This window comes from Pipistrellus hanaki, assembly GCF_964339955.1.
Source record: "Pipistrellus hanaki genome assembly, chromosome: 4".
NCBI lineage: Eukaryota > Metazoa > Chordata > Mammalia > Chiroptera > Vespertilionidae > Pipistrellus > Pipistrellus hanaki.
In genome coordinates, this window is record NC_140506.1 from 102,473,325 (window position 1) to 102,490,597 (window position 17,273).

At 43.1% G+C, this 17,273-nt stretch overlaps 1 protein-coding gene across 4 annotated transcripts in view; it reads right to left on the reverse strand.

Moving 5' to 3' along the window:
- The window catches only part of IQCK (IQ motif containing K), a gene marked incomplete at its 5' end in the record, with an annotated part of 124,977 nt that overhangs the window by 86,438 nt on the left and 21,266 nt on the right, over nt 1–17,273 (reverse strand). The gene's annotated exons all lie outside the window — the stretch shown is intronic.

Below are 17,273 nucleotides of genomic sequence, written 5' to 3' on the forward strand. Positions count from 1 at the left end.
CTGTATTACAAAACCACTGTCCTCAAAACAGCCTGGTACTGGCACAAGAACAAACATATAGATCAACGGAATAAAATAGAGAATCCAGATATTAAGCCAAATCACTATGTTCAATTAATATTTGACAAAGGAGGCACGAATATATTATACAATGGAGTCAAGACAGTCTCTTCAATAAATGGTGTTGGGAAAATTGGACAGATACATGCAAAAGAATGAAACTAGATCACCAACTTACACCACACACAAAAATAAACTCAACATGGATACAGGACTTAAACAGAAGACTGGAAACCATAAAAATACTAGAGGCGTCCACAGGCAGCAAAATCTCAGACATATGCCAAAAGAACTTCTTCACTGATACTGCCCTTAGGGCAATGGAAGCTAAAGAGAAAATAAACAAATGGGACTACATCAAAATAAAAAGCTTTTTTACAGCCGAAACCGGTTTGGCTCAATGGATAGAGTGTCAGCTTGGGGACTGAAAGGTCCCGGGTTCGATTCTGGTGAAGGGCATGTACCTTGGTTGCATATCCCCAGTAGGGCGTGTGCAAGAGGCAGCTGATTGATGACTCTCTCTCATTGATATTTCTAACTCTCTATCTCTCTCCCTTCCTCTCTGTACAAAATCAATAAAAATATATATTTTTTAAAAAAGCTTTTTTACAGCAAAAGAAACCATCAACAAAACAAGAAGAAAGCCCATCATATGGGAGAACATATTTGCAAATGTTATCACTGATAAAGGTTTAATCTCCAACATCTACAGACAGCTTATACAACTTAATAAAAGGAAGATAAATGAGCCAATTAAAAAAAAGGGCAATGGACCTAAATAGAATCTTCTCAAAATAAGACAGAAGGAAGACCAAGAGACATATGAAAACATGCTCAAAGTCACTAATTATCCGAGAGATGCAAATCAAAACAACAATGTGGTACTATCTCACACCTGTCAGAATGGCCAACATCAACAAATCAACAAACAAGTGTTGGCGAGGATGCGGAGAAAAAGGAACTCTTTTGCACTGATGATGGGAATGCAGACTGGTGCAGCCACTGTGGAGAACAGTATGGAGTTTCCTCAAAAAACTGAAAATGGATCTCCCATTTGACACAGTAATCCCACTCCTAGGATTATATCCCAAGAAACTAGAAACACCAATCAGAAAGGATATATGCATCCCTATGTTCATAGCAGCACAATCTACAATAGCTAGGATTTGGAAACAGCCTAGTTGCCTGTCAGCAGATGATTGGATCAAAAAACTATGGTACATATACACAATGGAATACTATGCTGCCATAAAAATGAAGGAATTCTCATCATTTGCAGCAACCTGGATGGAATTGGAGAACATCATGCTGAGTGAAATAAGCCAATCAATGAAAGAGAAAAACCACATGACCTCACTCATTTATGGATAATAAGGAACATTATAAACTGATGAACCAATAGATAGATATAGAAACAGTAAAGCAACAAGCAGACTGTCAAATTACAGCACGGAGGGAAGGGAGATCTGGGGGAGATAAGAGATCAACTGAAGGACTTATATGCATGCATGTAAGTACAACCAATGGACACAAAACTGTAGGGAGGGAGGACATGTATGGAAGTGGGGGGGCAATGGTAAGATATGTACACAGATAATAATTTAATTTTTAAAAAAGGAAAGGAACTGTGGACCTCGAGGCTTCTGTGGACACAGGGGTGGGTCTTGGTCCATCCTCCACAACCCCACCCAACCTCTCCTGCTGCAGTACCCGTTCCTGTCTGCTGGCAGCCCCACTCCTGCTGCTGCCGTTCCCACAAGCTGACAGCACAGAGCAATTGGTGCCGGTGCCAGTGGATGGCATTAGCAACAGCTGCCCCGATTGCCCCTCAGGAACAGGAGGAGGTGGGGAAGCCCTCAGGGATGATCAAGGCAAACAGGTGCCGCTCACACTCTCTGACAGTGTCAAGTGATCAGTGCCAGCACAAGGGGCCGGCAGCAAGTGCAAGTGCCTGGCAGGGCCAAGGTATGCAGGAGCAAAGAATTTTCAGTAACTGCCAGAGTCTTGCCCTGATGCCTTGGTCTGGAGCCCCCACTCACCTGCTCCATCATTCTGCCTTGGCCGACGCCAGCCATGTTCTATGCGCATCTCCTGGTTGTCAGCACATGGCATAATGACCGGTTGTTTGGTTGTGCACTTGTTCTGCCATTAGGTCTATTTACATATTAGGGTTTTATGCATCTGTATATTGACTTTTATTTTACTTCTCCTTTATGTGATAGTCCACTAAAATGTAAATGACCACTGTACATATTTTTGAAGTTCCTGTATAGATAGATGATGATGATGGTGGCCCCTGATTAACTGTACCTCCTAACCCCTTTACATGTGACCTTGCTGCTATCGATACTTCTAGGAATCTAGACCTCACTGAAGTGCTTTGTCACCTGCTGGCCTTGTGAGCTGTTTGGACCAATGGACTGTTATGGAAATGATGCTTTTGGGGTTCTGGATACCAGGGCTTCCCTTGCTGCCTTTGACCTCATGAAAAACTGCCTGAAACCACCAGGCTGTGAAGACACAAGTCTGGCCTCGGCAGGACAAGGGCACATGGCGACCTTGAGCCAGCTCCAAGGCCTGACACGGGAGTGAAGCGACTGGACTTCCCCTCTTGCCTAGTCACCAGCCAAATGCAGCCACAGGAGTGAGTCAAGATGAGACCAACAGCAGAACTGCCCAGTCAGCCATAGAGATAATACGTCACTGTTGTCTGAAGTCATGGAATGTTCATGTAGTTTGTTACACAACACAGCAACGCGGCAACTGGCAAACCGGCAATGTTATCGCAGCTTTTCATTTTAGGATAGTAAGAAGGGCACTAAAAAGTACTTGGGTCCCAACAGGTGGCTAACCAACCCATAATGTGGCTGCTGCAGGACCGCCCCTCCCCTATCCCTTGCATGTGCGCTCTGCTTCTGGCCCACTCACTTTCTTTTCTGTCCCTGGAACAGGCCACTGAATTTGGCCATCCTGAGTCATTACAAAAACTTGAAAAGAGCTGTATATATGATACATAAGTCAGTCTACACCAAGCATGTCAACTCATGGCCCACGGGTCCATTATATTAAATGTATTTTTGGAATAGAGAGATAGAATAGGAACTTACTCCATCCACGCATCGTCCCGGCATTGCAGTACCTCCGGAAATGGTGCATCAGAAAAAAAAATAAATTTCATTTTCAAAATTGAGCTATCAGCTGTTAAAGTGTGTTTGCATTTTTGGGGGACACCCTATGTTTGATTAGGATCTTTATGAAACTAATTGGAATACAATTTATAATATTAAAATGACAAAATGACAAATTAAAAATGACATAAACTAAAAAAATCAGGTTAATGTCCATTAGCTCATCCAGGAAATCGAGGCCTAGGTGGCAGTTCTGCAGAAGTGCCCATCCTCCCTGAGTGAACAACAGTGAATGGAAACAACCTATTTTGTGTTTGTCCCAGAGATTTCCTTTAAAAATTGAGTAATTAAAATTTAATAGAAAAAAAAATCAGGTTATTAAATGAATCAAAATGAAAACCACATTGTGTTTATGATGGATCTGATTCTGAGGCCAGGTACTGCCCAAGCCCCTCCCATGCATGTGTGCAGACACAAACACACTCGCCAGGCATATGCACACCAGGCCACGTGCTCTACAGCACAATAGTCAGGCAGTGCCTCTCCCCCCGTCACTTTGCTATATTCCCTTATCTTTTTGGAGTGTCATGTACTTATAGGACAACCTAAATGAAGGGCTTGCCCCCTGGTGCTTCTCACTCTCTCCTGCACAGCCTCCAGACCCCTTTCCAGTCAGAATCTGGTCTCTGCTTTGGCAAGCCCTTAGGCCAATCTGCAACATGGTCTAGCGATCAAACTTCTGGATTCAGGAACCAGTCTGCTTGCTGTGAATCATGGCATGCTCAGCCTTGGGGCTGCATAGCTCTCTTCTGTATGGTGGCAAGAAAAGCACCCACCGGAGAATCCCCGCAGGATTCCATGAGTGCCTGCAGGTGCAGGGCTTGAAGAGGGCCTAAAAGTGCTGGAAACGATTGTTCTTGAGTTCCAGCCTCAATCCTGAGGATTTACTCCTTTCTCTGCTCTGGCTCCAAAAGACCTGTGCAGCCTACCCAGCCTACTTCCAATCTGGACACTGCAGGGACAGGCAGGAAGTTGCCTCTTAAGTAATCACCATGGCAAACGGACAAGTGTTCTCAAACTTAACTGCTATCTTGAAAGTAGACCCTGACTTTTAAAGAACCATATTCATTCATTTATCCAACAAATATTTAGTGGGTACTCCTATGTAGTATTGGGGCTCTGTCATATCGCAAAACAAAATGAAGAGGGCAAGAAAAAAAATGGCTAGAAGGGTAAATATAAATGAACAATTATTCTTTAGCAACTTATTATAAATGCTTTCAATTAATTATTTATTTATTTAGTAAAAAAAAGTTTTTCTTTATTGTGTGGTTTAAAAACACCTAAAGCCACATGATACTAGTGCTTGGTGAATTAACTGTTAGAGGCTTCCCAGAGCCCCTGGTCATACTCTGGCCGTCTCAGTGTTACAGAAGTATTTGAATTGTGTATCCACTTGTCCTTTGCCATCCCAAGAGCAAAAGCCTCCAGTTTGCCTCAGCCATGCTTTCCTGCAGTAAGTGTACAACTGGCTGTCCTCCTTGCTCTGAGACCCCCAGCCTGCAATGTTCCTGCTTTGTCCAGAGTAGCATTCTTATTACCTGTGTGTCTGAGATTCCACTAGCCATAGAACATGTACAAGGGAAGTTTTCTGGAAGGATTCTGCATCACCAAATGTGAAGTGCAGTCCTTGTTTCTATTTTATTTTTATTTTTTAAAATAAATCTTTATTGTTTATATTGTTACAAAAGTTCCTCATTTTTCCCACCTCCACCAGGTTCCCACCCCACCCTCTACCCTTTCCACACCCCACATTGTCCTCACCCAGAGGTGCACAGTTTATGTTCAGTCTCTTCTTGCACCCCCCACTCCTCTTTTCCCCGAGAATCATCAGTCCAACTCCCCTTCTGTACCTCTGATTCTATTATATTCAACAGTTAATACTGTTCATCAGGTTTTTTAATTCACTTGGTTTTTATATTCACTTGTTGATAGTTACATATTTGTGGTTCATAATTTTTATCTTTATGGTGGCAAGAAAAGCACCACCGGAGAATAATTCTTCCTCTTCCTAAAGAACACCCTTCAGCAATTCATATAATTCTGGTTTGGCAGTGATGAACTCCTTTAGCTTTTTTTTATTTGTGAAGCTCTTTATCTGGCCTTAGATTCTGAGTAATAGCTTTGCTGGGTAGAGTGTTTTTGGCTGTAGTTTCTTGTTATTCATCACCTTGAATATTTCTTGCCATTCCCGTCTGGCCTGCATGGTTTCTGTTGAGAAATCAGCTGACAATCGTATGGGTGCTCCTTTATAGGTAACTACCTGCTTTTCTCTTGCTGCTTGTAAGATTCTCTGTCTTTTGCTCTTGGAATTTTAATTATGATGTGTCTTGGTGTGGTCCTCTTTGGATTCATTTTGTGGGGTTCTGTGCGCTTTCTGGACTTGTAAGTCTATTTCTTCCACCAGGTGGGGGAAGTTTTCTGTCGCTATTTCTTTCAGTATGTTTTCGGTATCTTGCTCTCTCTCTTCTGATGTTGGTTCACTTGAAGTTGTCCCAGAGGTTTCTTACACTATCTTCAACTTTCTGGATTCTCTTGTCTTCTTGCTTCTGTGGAGTAGTGTCCTCTGGTCTTTGTGTTCCAAATCTTTTACTTGATTCTTGCGATCTTCCATTCTGTTTTTAGGACTCTGTATAATATTTTTTATTTCAGACAATGTATTCTTTATTTCTAGTTGATCTATTTTCATATCCTCATAGGTCTCATTTATTTTATCGGTCTTTTCTAGGAAATTCTTGAAAAACCTTATTAGCGTGGTTTTGAACTCTATATCCAGTTGCTTTTTGTCCTCCATTCCTTTTGTTTGTGATCTGTTTTCTTGTCTCGGCATTTTCGCTGCTTCCCTGAGTTGGTAGGGTGGCTTTGTGTGTTAAGGTGTACTATACGGTTCAGTGGGTCAGTCTCCCAGTTATCTGAGGTGGACTCTCTTGGTGCACCCCTTTCTGGACTGTGTGTACAGTCTTTTGTAGTTAAGTCTTAATTCTGGGAGGAACTGACCTCCAGGCCAATTGGCTGTGAGGATCAGCTGTGTCTATGCTGGAAGACAACCTTATTCAAAAGTCTCTGTGCTCAGCTTGGACGGGGTGGAGTTTCAGGGTGGAGCCTACAGCCTTGGCTTCCTGTCAGCCCGCCCTATGAGGTTCCTGAATCTCAGTGTTCCTGTGTCCTTTGGTACTCACTGCAAGCACCTCTGACAGAAAGGTGCCCTTGAGTTTCGCCCGCTACCAGACAGTCTAGTCTCTCCCCCAATGAGCCCAGAACTACAGTTCAATGCAGTTGGAAGTAGTGTTCAGAGCAGACTGGAGCTTTTGTCTCCTTCCTGCTAGGGCAATCCAGCGGCAAAATCAACAGGCAGTCCTCCGAGTGCAATGTGTGTGATCCAGGTCTCTGTCTTTTGCCGCTCCCGAGTTTCCGCCTTACAGCCCAGATTCCCTCTGTGTGAGCTGGAGTCCCCAGGGTCTGGTCTAGAACTGGGGTTCAGTGCAGTCAGAACTGGAGCTCAGCACAGTCCAAAGCTTTTGTCTCCTTCCCCTAGGGCAATCCAATGGCACAGTCAACAGTCCCTCCTCTGCACACAAAGTGCAAGACTCCAGGGCTCTGCCTTTCGCTGCTCCCCTGAGTTTCCACCTTACAGTTTAGAATCCCTCTGTATGAGCCTGGACCCCAGGGTCTTGCCCAGAACTGGGGTTCAATGCAGTCGGAACTGGGGTTCAGCACAGTCCGGAGCTTTTTATCTCCTTCCCGCTAGGGAACGTCAACCAGGCACTCAGCTGCCCCTCCTCTCTGGCTCCGTCCTCTCCCCACTTGTGCACTGTGTCTCCGTACCTTAACCTTTTACAGCTCCTCTGATTTTCCTTCCAGTTTTCTCTTTCCTTCTCGTTGTAGAATTTCCAGTCAGTCAACTTTCCTGTAGTTCTGGATAATGTCCACTTTATATTTTAGTTGTATTTTTTGAAATTGTTGTGAGAGGCTGCAGTTAGGCGTTTAACTACCCTGTTTTCCCAAAAATAAGAAAGTGTCATATTAATTTTTGCTCCCAAAGATGTGCTAGGTCTTATTTTCAGGGGATGTCTAATTTTTCCATGAAGAAGAATACGGTACACATTTATTGTTAAATGAAAATAAAGGAAATTTATTACCTGTATACGGTACGGTAGTATGGTAGTTGTCAACACAAACCAGACAAACTGTGAATCCTACAGTATCAAGAATTTACTCATTTATTCAATGACAATCATGTCATCATAATCTGGAACATCATCATAACAATCCAATTCCTGAATTTCCTGGTGAATTTCTTGTGACTCCATTTCTTTCAGAAGCAGTGGACCAAATCTCTCATATTTAGCCTAGGGGGGCCTTATTTTTTGGGGGATGCCTTATATTTTACTCAGAAGGAAACCTGCAAATAGGTCTTATGTTCGGAGGATGTCTTATTTTTTGGGTAACATGGTATGCAGCCATCTTGGTTTCCTCAGTCCTTGTTTCTTAATAGTGAATTTACCTTAATTAAACAAGATTGGTATTTGAATGTGACATCTGTTACAAAATTTTTGTTTTTTTATTTTAAAATCTTTATTGTACAGTGTATTAGAGTTGTCCCCTCTCCCCACCCCCAGTGCCCTTTGTTCCCCTCTACCTAGTTCCCACCCTGCCTCAGGCCTTCACCACCCTACTGTGTTCATAGCTAATCTCCGCCCCCCCCTCCTTCTGAGATTCATCGGTCTGTTCCACGTTTGTATGCCTCTGATTCTATATTATTCAGTTTATTTTGTTCATTAGATTCCTTGTTTTTTTATTTTTAGATTCAATTGTTCATATGTATTTATTATAATTTTATTATTCATATTTTTTCTCCTTCTCCTCCTTCTTCCTCTTCTTAAAGATTACCCTTCAACATTTCATATAATACTGTTTTGGTGGTGGTGAACTCTTCTAGCTTTTTCTTGTCTGGGTAGCTCTTTATCTGACCTTCAATTCTAAATGAGAGCTTTGCTTGGTAGAGTAATCTTGGTTGTAGGTCCTTGCTTTCATCACTTTGAATATTTCTTGCCACTCCCTTCTGGCCTGTAAAGTTTCTGTTTAGAAATCAGGTTGACAGTCATATGGGCTCTACCTTATAGGTTACTGCTTTTCTCTTGCTGTTTTTAAGATTCTCTCTTTGTCTTTTGCTCTTGGCATTTTAATTATGATGTGTCTTGGTGTGGTCCTCTTTGGAATCCTCTTGTTTGGGACTCTGCACTTCATGGATTTGTAAGTCTATTTCTTTCACCAGGTAGGGGAAGTTTTCTGCCATTATTTCTTCAAACGGGTTTTTAATATCTTGCTCTCTCTCTTCTCATTCTGGCACTCCTATGATGTGAATGTTGGTAGATCAGAAGTTGTTCCAGAGACTCCTTACACTACCTTCATATTTCTAGATTTGTTTTTCTTTTTATTCTTCTGCTTGGGTGTTTTCCTCATATTCCAAATTGTTTATTTGATTCCCGGAATCCTCTGCTCTACTCTATTCTTGAATTCCTGTAAATTATTCTTTATTTCAATTAGGATATGTTTAATTTCTGCCTGTTTTTTTTTTTTTTTTTTTTTTTTTTTTTTTTTTTTTTTTTTGTGTGTGTGTGTGTGTGTGTGTGTGTATGTTTTTTTTGTTGTTTGTTTGTTTGTTTTTTCATGTCTTTGGCATTCTTATTAAGACCTCTGATGGTCTCATGAAGAGCCTTGGGTAGCATTATAATGATCGTTTTTAACTCTGTATCCAGTAGTTTGCTTGCTTCCACTTCTTTCATTTGTAATGTTTTGTCTCCACATTTTGTCTGCTTCCCTGTTTCTATGCATTAGGTAGAGCTGCTATATCTCCTGGAATTGGTAGAGTAGCTTTGTGTAGTAGGTGTCCTGCAGGGCCCAATGGCTCAGACTTGCCATTCCCCGGAGCTATACACTCTAGGGGCTATGTGGGCTATGTGCACAGTCTTGTAGTTGAGACTTGATTGCTATTGGCACCACTGGGAGGAAGTGGCCTCCAGACCAATTAGCTGTGAGGACCAGCTGTGCCTACAGTGAAAGAGCTGATATGCAGGAGAGACCCCATGGAGCAGGACTTGCTTCAGTGGGGCTTTGATGCTCACTGAGTCTGCCTCTTGAGTGTGTCACTTGTGGATGTGTAGAGTTGTAATCTGCTATGATCTGAATCTGTCCACCAGGTTCACTGGGTCTGTGGCCTCCTGAGAGGTGCAAAGTCAGCCACTGCCTGGGCCACCTGGTAAGAGCTACAGAGGGATCTGCAGATGGCTGATACTTATATTGGGCTTGCAGATGCCCTGGTGAGGCCCTTCTGAGAAGCAAGGCAGACTGCTGCTAGTGCTGGGTCTTGGGCCTTTTGTTGATAAGTTGGGGCATGCTAATGGAAACTCAGATATGGCTTTCAGTCAGTCCTGGGAGAGGGGAGGTCCTATCACAGGAACAATGACCCCTGCGGCCAACCCAATTTGGGAGAAAGCTGCCTCAGAGTTCCTACCCTGATGCCAGTTCCTGTCCATCTGTCCCTGGTTCCCCCAATGCTGTCACCTGGCGATGGAGCTCAGAGGAAGTGGGAAGTTCATGCACTGGCCCTTTAAGAGAGACTGCCTCAATCTCCGGCTGCCTTAGTGTCACTCAGCCACAATCCCCATTGGTTTTTATAGCCTGTAGTTACAGGGACTTCTCTTTTCAACACTGGAACCCTGAGCTGGGACCCTCTTGTTCTTCACAGGTGGCCTCCCAATTAAACAAAAACAGCACATTCTGCCCCTCCTATGGGTTTCAGTGTGCTTTCTTCTTCATTTATCTAGTTGTGAGACTTCAATCATGCAGATATCAGATGGTTCTGAATGATGGTTGTTCTGTATTTTAGTCATAATTTTGATGTGGTTGTGGGAGGCGGCGAGTACAGATATTTACCTATGTCACCATTTTTGTTCTCTAGCGCAAGAGAATTTAAATGGCCCCAATAAGTAAAGAACTATGCTGCTGTATTATAGCCATTTGAAGTCCAGTTGTGGAGACAGACAAGAAGGCTGAGTTATTAATTCTAGCCAGTTAACATTCAGTTTAAGCATGTATTTCCAATTGAATCAAGAAAATGCAAGGCTGTGTGCATATCGGGATAATAGGAGTGCTACTTGGGTCTGTCAAATGTTAAGATGTCAATAATCCCATGTAATAATAGAGGAATACGCAAATTGTCTGGGACACCATAATATCACAACTGCTTGGCAGGAGGTATGCACAGCAGGACAGGGTGGGCAGGGATTGTCATCACTAGGAAGGCTTCTGCACAGCCAGCCCAGGGAGGCCCCAGTGGAGGTGTGTGCAGGCAGCTCCTAGCAGAGGCATGTGTAGACCTGCCCAGCGCTAACATGACGCTGCCTGCCTGTGTCCACGCCCTGTGCTGACGTGATGCTGCTTGCATGCACTCATGGCTAGGGATGTGACACTGCCTGCCTGTGTCCCTGACCTGAGACATGGCACTGCCGGTGTGTGTCCCTGCCCAGCACTTAGGTGAAGCCACCTGCCTGCATCCCTGGCCAATTTATTAATAAATTTATATATTATTTTCATATATATTTTACTAATATCCTTTCATCTCTGACACTTCTATTTTAGAGAAAGGGGAAATAGCAATATTCAAATATTTCTTTTAATGAATTCCCTTTTAATGTGCATGAATTTTGTGCACAGAGCCACTAGTATAATTAGAAGCCTTCAAAAATAACATAAGACTACATGCCAGGGTTGGGTCAGGATGGAATGTAGGATGGGAAAATATGGAAAGGAAAAAATCAGATTTAGTTAAGAAATCCTAAGTCAGGAAATAAAATATGTTAATGGTAATTCACCCATCTTGCCTATGTGTAGTATTCAAAATACTGAGCTGACCAGCCCAGCCTGGAGAACTGTGGCAGGACAGTTACATCCCATTGTGATGCTGTGAGCATCACTAAATATGTCCCCTCTTCCTCCTGGTCACAGGAGCACTTGCGTTATTCCTTTAATAGGCAAAGAGATTATCTAGGGCATTCTGAAAGGGAAGAGTCAATTTTGAACTCCAGTGTGCCTGGCTGTCTTTAAAGTTTATTAATTCTTGCAAATTTAACCCTTTGAATGAGCCACATTTTCTACATTCCTTGATCATTTAAACCTGAATGTCCCATGCAAGTACCCTGCATCTCTAGAGTTGTAGGGTACTTTCATTAGTGCAAAAGGCAGGACATCTGTGGGAGGTCAAAAAGGAAATAAGAGTTCTCACAAGGACCCCCCATTAATCTCCAATACAAATAGAAATTTCTGTTGATTCTTTCAAAGCATTTTACCATTGCCTAGAGGGTAAAACTCTTTCTACCCCCTTGTTAAGAAATTATTGATGGGTAGACATTAGATATACAACTCTCAATGTAAAATCTTTTTTTTAAAAAAATCATTGTTTAAAAATATTTGAATTGATTTAAGAGAGGAAGGCAGAGGGAGAAAGAGATAGAAACATCAATGATGAGAGAGAATCACTGATTGGCTGCATCCTGCATACATCCCCAGTGGGAATCAAGCCCCCAACCCGCAACCCAGGCATGGGCCCTGACTGGGAATTGAATCATAACCTCCTGGCTCATGGGTCAAAGCTCAACCACCGAGCCATGCCAGCCAGGCTCATTGTGAAATCTTCAACACTGCCCTTTAGCTGATTTTTGTGTCGTTGGAAGGGTTATAAATGAGAAGAATCAGAAGAAACCAAGATGGTAGCATAGGTAAACACATAAACTGCTGCCTCGTAAATAATTTCAAAACTACAACTAAAAGACAAAATGTCTATCACCCAAGACCACGGGAAAGCTGGCTGAATGGAAAGAGGAAAGAGCATTGAGACGTGCACAGTGCTGAAAAGCTGAGTACGGAGGCGCACAGATCGGACTGCTAGTGGGCTTCTGGATGAGCTGCTTCTTTCAACCTGAAAGGAGACAAGCTCCTGATTACTCTGAACTCCAGTTTCTGTGGATACGCTGGGGACCCAAACTCCTACAGGGAGAAGCTGGACTGTCTGACATCGGGTCAGAAAATGAGGGTGGCTTACTTGCAGAGGTGTGCCCAGAAATCATTGTTTACTGCACTGGGACACAGGACATGGGGACTTGGAAATGCGGAAACACAGAGATAGCTGACTGGCAGCCATCGCTGTTTTCCATACTCTAGCCTAGTGACTCCGAGACCCGACCCCGCACAATCTACAAACCCACCCAACATCCACACAGTGGCTTTTGCATATAAATGGCCTGCCTTATTCAGCTTAACCTAAAAAACTGTAGCTCTGGTCAGACTGCTCCAAAACTGCCAAATCCCAAGCAAAGAGGAGAAAACTGTAGTTCTCTGTAGCTCCTGCAGGGTGGCCTCAGACAGTAGCTGATCTGCACACCATTAGAGATCCAGAAGCTAGTGTATCTAGTGGTCAGTATGAGATGACACCAGATTTCAACTACTCACATTCGTAAGTGACACATTCAAGAGGCAGACTCAGTGAGCACCAAAGCCCCACTGAAACAAGTCCTACCCCATAAGTGTGTCTCCATCACAGCAGTTATTCCATTATAGATACAGCGGGTCCTCACAGCCAATTGGTCTGGAGGTCAACTCCCCTAAGTGACACCACCACCAATCAAGATTTAATTACAACAAGGCTGTACATACAGTCCACAAAGAGGTGCAACAAGAGTGTCCACCTCAGGTAACTGGGAGGCTGACCCATTGGGCCATATAGGATACCTAGCACACAAAGCCACCCTACCAACTCAGGGAAGCAGCGAAAATGCCGAGACAAGAAAACAAAAACAAAACAGATCACAAACAAAAGAAATGGAGGAAAACAAATGATATAGAGTTCAAAGCCACAGTTATAAGGTTTTTCTTTTCAAGAATTTCCTAGAAAAGGCCAATAAATTCAATGAGACCATTGAGGATATGAAAAAGGAGCAACTAGAAGTTAAACATACAGTGACTGAAATAAAAATATTATACAGAGACCCAACAGCAGACTAGAGGAATGTAAGAATCAAGTCAAAGATTTGAAATACAAAGAAGCAAAAAATACTCAAGGGGAAAACAAAAAGAAAAAAGAATCCAAAAATTTGAAGATAGTGAAAGAAGTCTCTGGGACAACTTCAAGCTTACCAACATTAGAATTATGGGGGTGCCAGAAGAAGAGAGAGAGCAAGGTACTGAGAACCTATTTGAAGAAATAATGACTGAAAACTTACCCCACCTGGTGAAAGAAATAGACTTACAAGTCCAGGAAGCTCAGAGAACCCCAAACAAAAGGAATCCAAAGAGGACCACACCAAGATACACCATAAAGAAAATACCAAGGGCAAAAGACAAAGAGAGAATATTAAAAGCAACAAGAGAAAAACAGTTAGTTACCTACAAGGGAGCACCCATACGATTGTCAGCTGACTTTTTAACAGAAACTATGCAGGCCAGAAAGGAGTGGCAAGAAATATTCAAAGTGATGAAAAGCAAGAACCTATAACCAAGATAACTCTACCCAGCAAAGTTATCATTCAGAATTGAAGGTAAGATAAAGAGCTTCACACATAAGAAAAAGCTAAAGGAGTTCATCACCACCAAACCAGTATTATATGAAATGCTGAAAGGTATTCTTAAGAAGAGGAAGAAGAAGAAAAAAGTAAAGATAAAAATTATGAACAACAAATACATATTTATCAACAAATGAACCGAAGAATCAAGTGAATAAAAAATCTGAGGAACAGAATAGACTGGTGAATATAATAGAATCAGGGACGAAGAAAGGGAGTGGATTGATAATTCTCAGGGGGAAAGTAGTTGTGGGAAGAGACTTGGCAAAAATTGTACACCTATGGATGAGGACAGTGTCAGGGAGGTAAGGACTGAGAGTGGGATGGGAATTGGGTGGAGGGGAGCTATTGGGGGGGAGGAAGGAGAAACAACTGTAATAATCTGAACAATAAATATTTATTAAATTTAAAAATATTAATAAAACAAAAAAATGAGAAGAATCACAGCTAAGTACACTTGCATAAAGGCTACACAATTATATAGAGCTGCCTTATGGTCTAGAAGTGAATTTCGAGTAGAGCCACTCCAGTTGTTTTGCCACAGCTGTTCTTATTTCAGAGGATAAAAAGTTAAAAACAGCCTTTGTTCACCATTATCTTTCACTACCAGGCTGGTTTTCTTGAGGGCAGGGCTGTATTTTGTTCCTTCTGTGCCCCAGGCCTGACCGTGATCAGCACACAGTAGGGCTTATTAACATTTCCTGAATAAAACTGAACTTGGATGATTTAATCTGTTTTAAAATATTTTTTTCAATATATTTTTAATTGATTTTCCACAGAGAGGAAGGAAGAGAGATAGAGAGCTAGAAACGTCGATGAGAGAGAAACATCGACCAGCTGCCTCTTGCACACCCCCTACCGGGGATGTGCCCGCAACCAATGTACATGCTCTTGATCGGAATCGAACCTGGGACCCCTCAGTCCACAGACCGACGCTCTACCACTGAGCCAAACCGGTTTTGGCTGTTTTAAAATATTTTTAAACACATGCAAACAAAAGTTATTCGCTTGTGCTCATTTTATTGTTTAATTATTGCATTCCATCCTTTGGGAAGTCCAATAAAAGGAATAACACACTGAACATACAACACACTGGCCAATAATAGCAAGATTAAAATAAAAGTTCCCTGAAATGTGATTTGTGAGGTCTCCCTTATTTAGCAGTAGGTCCTAAAGCCAGAGGCAAGGCCACTGGACAATGGCAGGCCAGGCTGAGGGCTCTGTGCTTGGCCTCCGGCCTCACTCCCACTCATCTGGCCACACTCAACCCCTGTTAACACCACAGGGTAGAGGAAGGTCAATTTAAGTAGAGGACAAGATTTAAGTTGTCAGGGAAAGCCAAATGAGCAAATAAAAAATACATTAGAATTAAAAGCAGTTTAGATTTTATAACCTAAGAAAACTTGCTATCTGTCCTCCAGAAAATGGCTATGAACATAAACGCAGGATTTTCTCGTGGACAGTCTCCACCTCCCATTACTGGGAGGGACGAAAGTCCAAGCCCTAGTATCACCTGGCCTTGGTTGAAGATGTGCTTCCTGGATCACTAGGTGGGCTAATGTAGGTAATGTTCAACTTCCTGAGTTCCAGGGGCCTTCTTCCTACAAGGGCATTGATGTGAAGGGGCTCTGGCTTAGAGGGTGCTGGGAAGAGAAAATGAGATGACCTGACCAGTGCTCAGGGAGATGGCTCCTGTAGCACTCCTCCCAGTGAAATATAGTAGCAACCATACTTTGGTAAAGACTGCTGTTTGAATTTTTAACCCCTCTGGTCTGGCTCCTGCACCTGAGTAAACACATGATATTTACCTCAGCTTTCAGGTGGAGACCTGGAGGGTAAGGTAATTTTCCTGTGCCTGGGACCATAAATACAGAAGATTGATTCCCACTGACTCAGTAGCTTTAGGGGTAGAAACTGTAGATAACCTTTATAGATAACCTTTAGAGATTAACCACCGAGTTCTGCTTCTGCAAGATAGGGCCACATTCCAATGTTCCCAGCCTTTAGAATTTAGAACAAAAGAAAATTCCTGTGGTTTGAACCTTTAAAAAGGACTGCCTACCCCTGGAACAGTGCGGTCGTGTGGAGTCCACCTGCATGTGGTGCTGTTGCGGCCGTCCTGGCCAGTTTTTCAATAAATTCTTGCCTGCTTTTTTTTTTTTTTTTTTTTTTTTTTAAATCAATCATCAGCCTCCGGTGGTCTTATTTTGAACCCAGGGTTTGACCCCACAACACCAGCATTGTCATCACAGCGGCAGTGAATGTGCAGGTGAAGGGAGCCCACAGGCCTGGAGCAGTCTGTTTACCCTCCTTGAGCAGAGCACCCCCAGCTGTTAGTCAAAAGGGGTTCTGTTCCTGGTGGTCTTCTCTGGTTTCATCAGGACCCGGTCTGTGATGGAAAGTCAGGGGAATGAGGCAGGATGGAGGTTCCCTTTGAATTCACTCATGTCTCAGAACTAAGCATTTCTTTTAGAATAATACCAAAGTAATGTCTCCTCAGTTACAAGCCCATCAGTGCAGGATCCCCTTCTGGTCATACAGAGAGCCTGTGCTGAGGGGCAACCACGTGGTGACACCATTCCCGGGATTGTTTTAAAGACCCTGGGGCCATCAAACGGATTGGGGTGGCACTATGATTACTGCCATTTTTTTAAGGTATCATTTTGCCAAGTGCTTGGTCAATATTAAATGTTGTTGCTCTTTTATTTTTTCCATGTGGGTCACCCAAAACTCTAGTATTCTAAAAGTGCAGGGAACATACACACCCAGTGTGTCCTGTCACATGGCAAAAAGAGGGAGTCTCTAAGGGTATTTATGTGGGGCTGTGCCAAGACGGAGACTTGACTCAGAAGGTGATGGCTGCAGTGGGACAGTGACTAGTGCGCATGAGTGCTTGCTGTGCAGGCCTCTCCTGAAGCAAGGTCCATGCATGGCATCTTGCATGAAGGGGAGGGAGAAGAGGCTAGAGGTGGGCTGATGAATTCAGTGCATGAGAAAAGCAAAGGAGTAACAAACCGGAGAGCAGGCCCAAGAAACCTGGCAAGTAACCCTCAAGAACCAGTGGCCAGCAGAGGGCAGGGTATGTGTGTACACAACCCCTTGCTGGGCTAGAGCTGAGTGACCCCAATCACAGGCTCTCGCTCTCAAAAGGTCATTTGGAGAACAACCACTTGATGATATTGAGGTAATGAGTTATCATATGATAAAAATGAATGTATATAGTAAAAGGCTAAATGCAAATTGACTGAACGGTGGAACAACCGGTCACTATGACAAGCACTGACCACCAGGGAGCAGACACTCAACACAGGAGCTGCCCCCTGGTGGTCAGTGCTCTCCTACAGAAGCCGAGCTCATGACTGGCAAGTGCAGCAGCAGTGGTGGGAGCCTCTCTTCCCTCAGCAGCAGA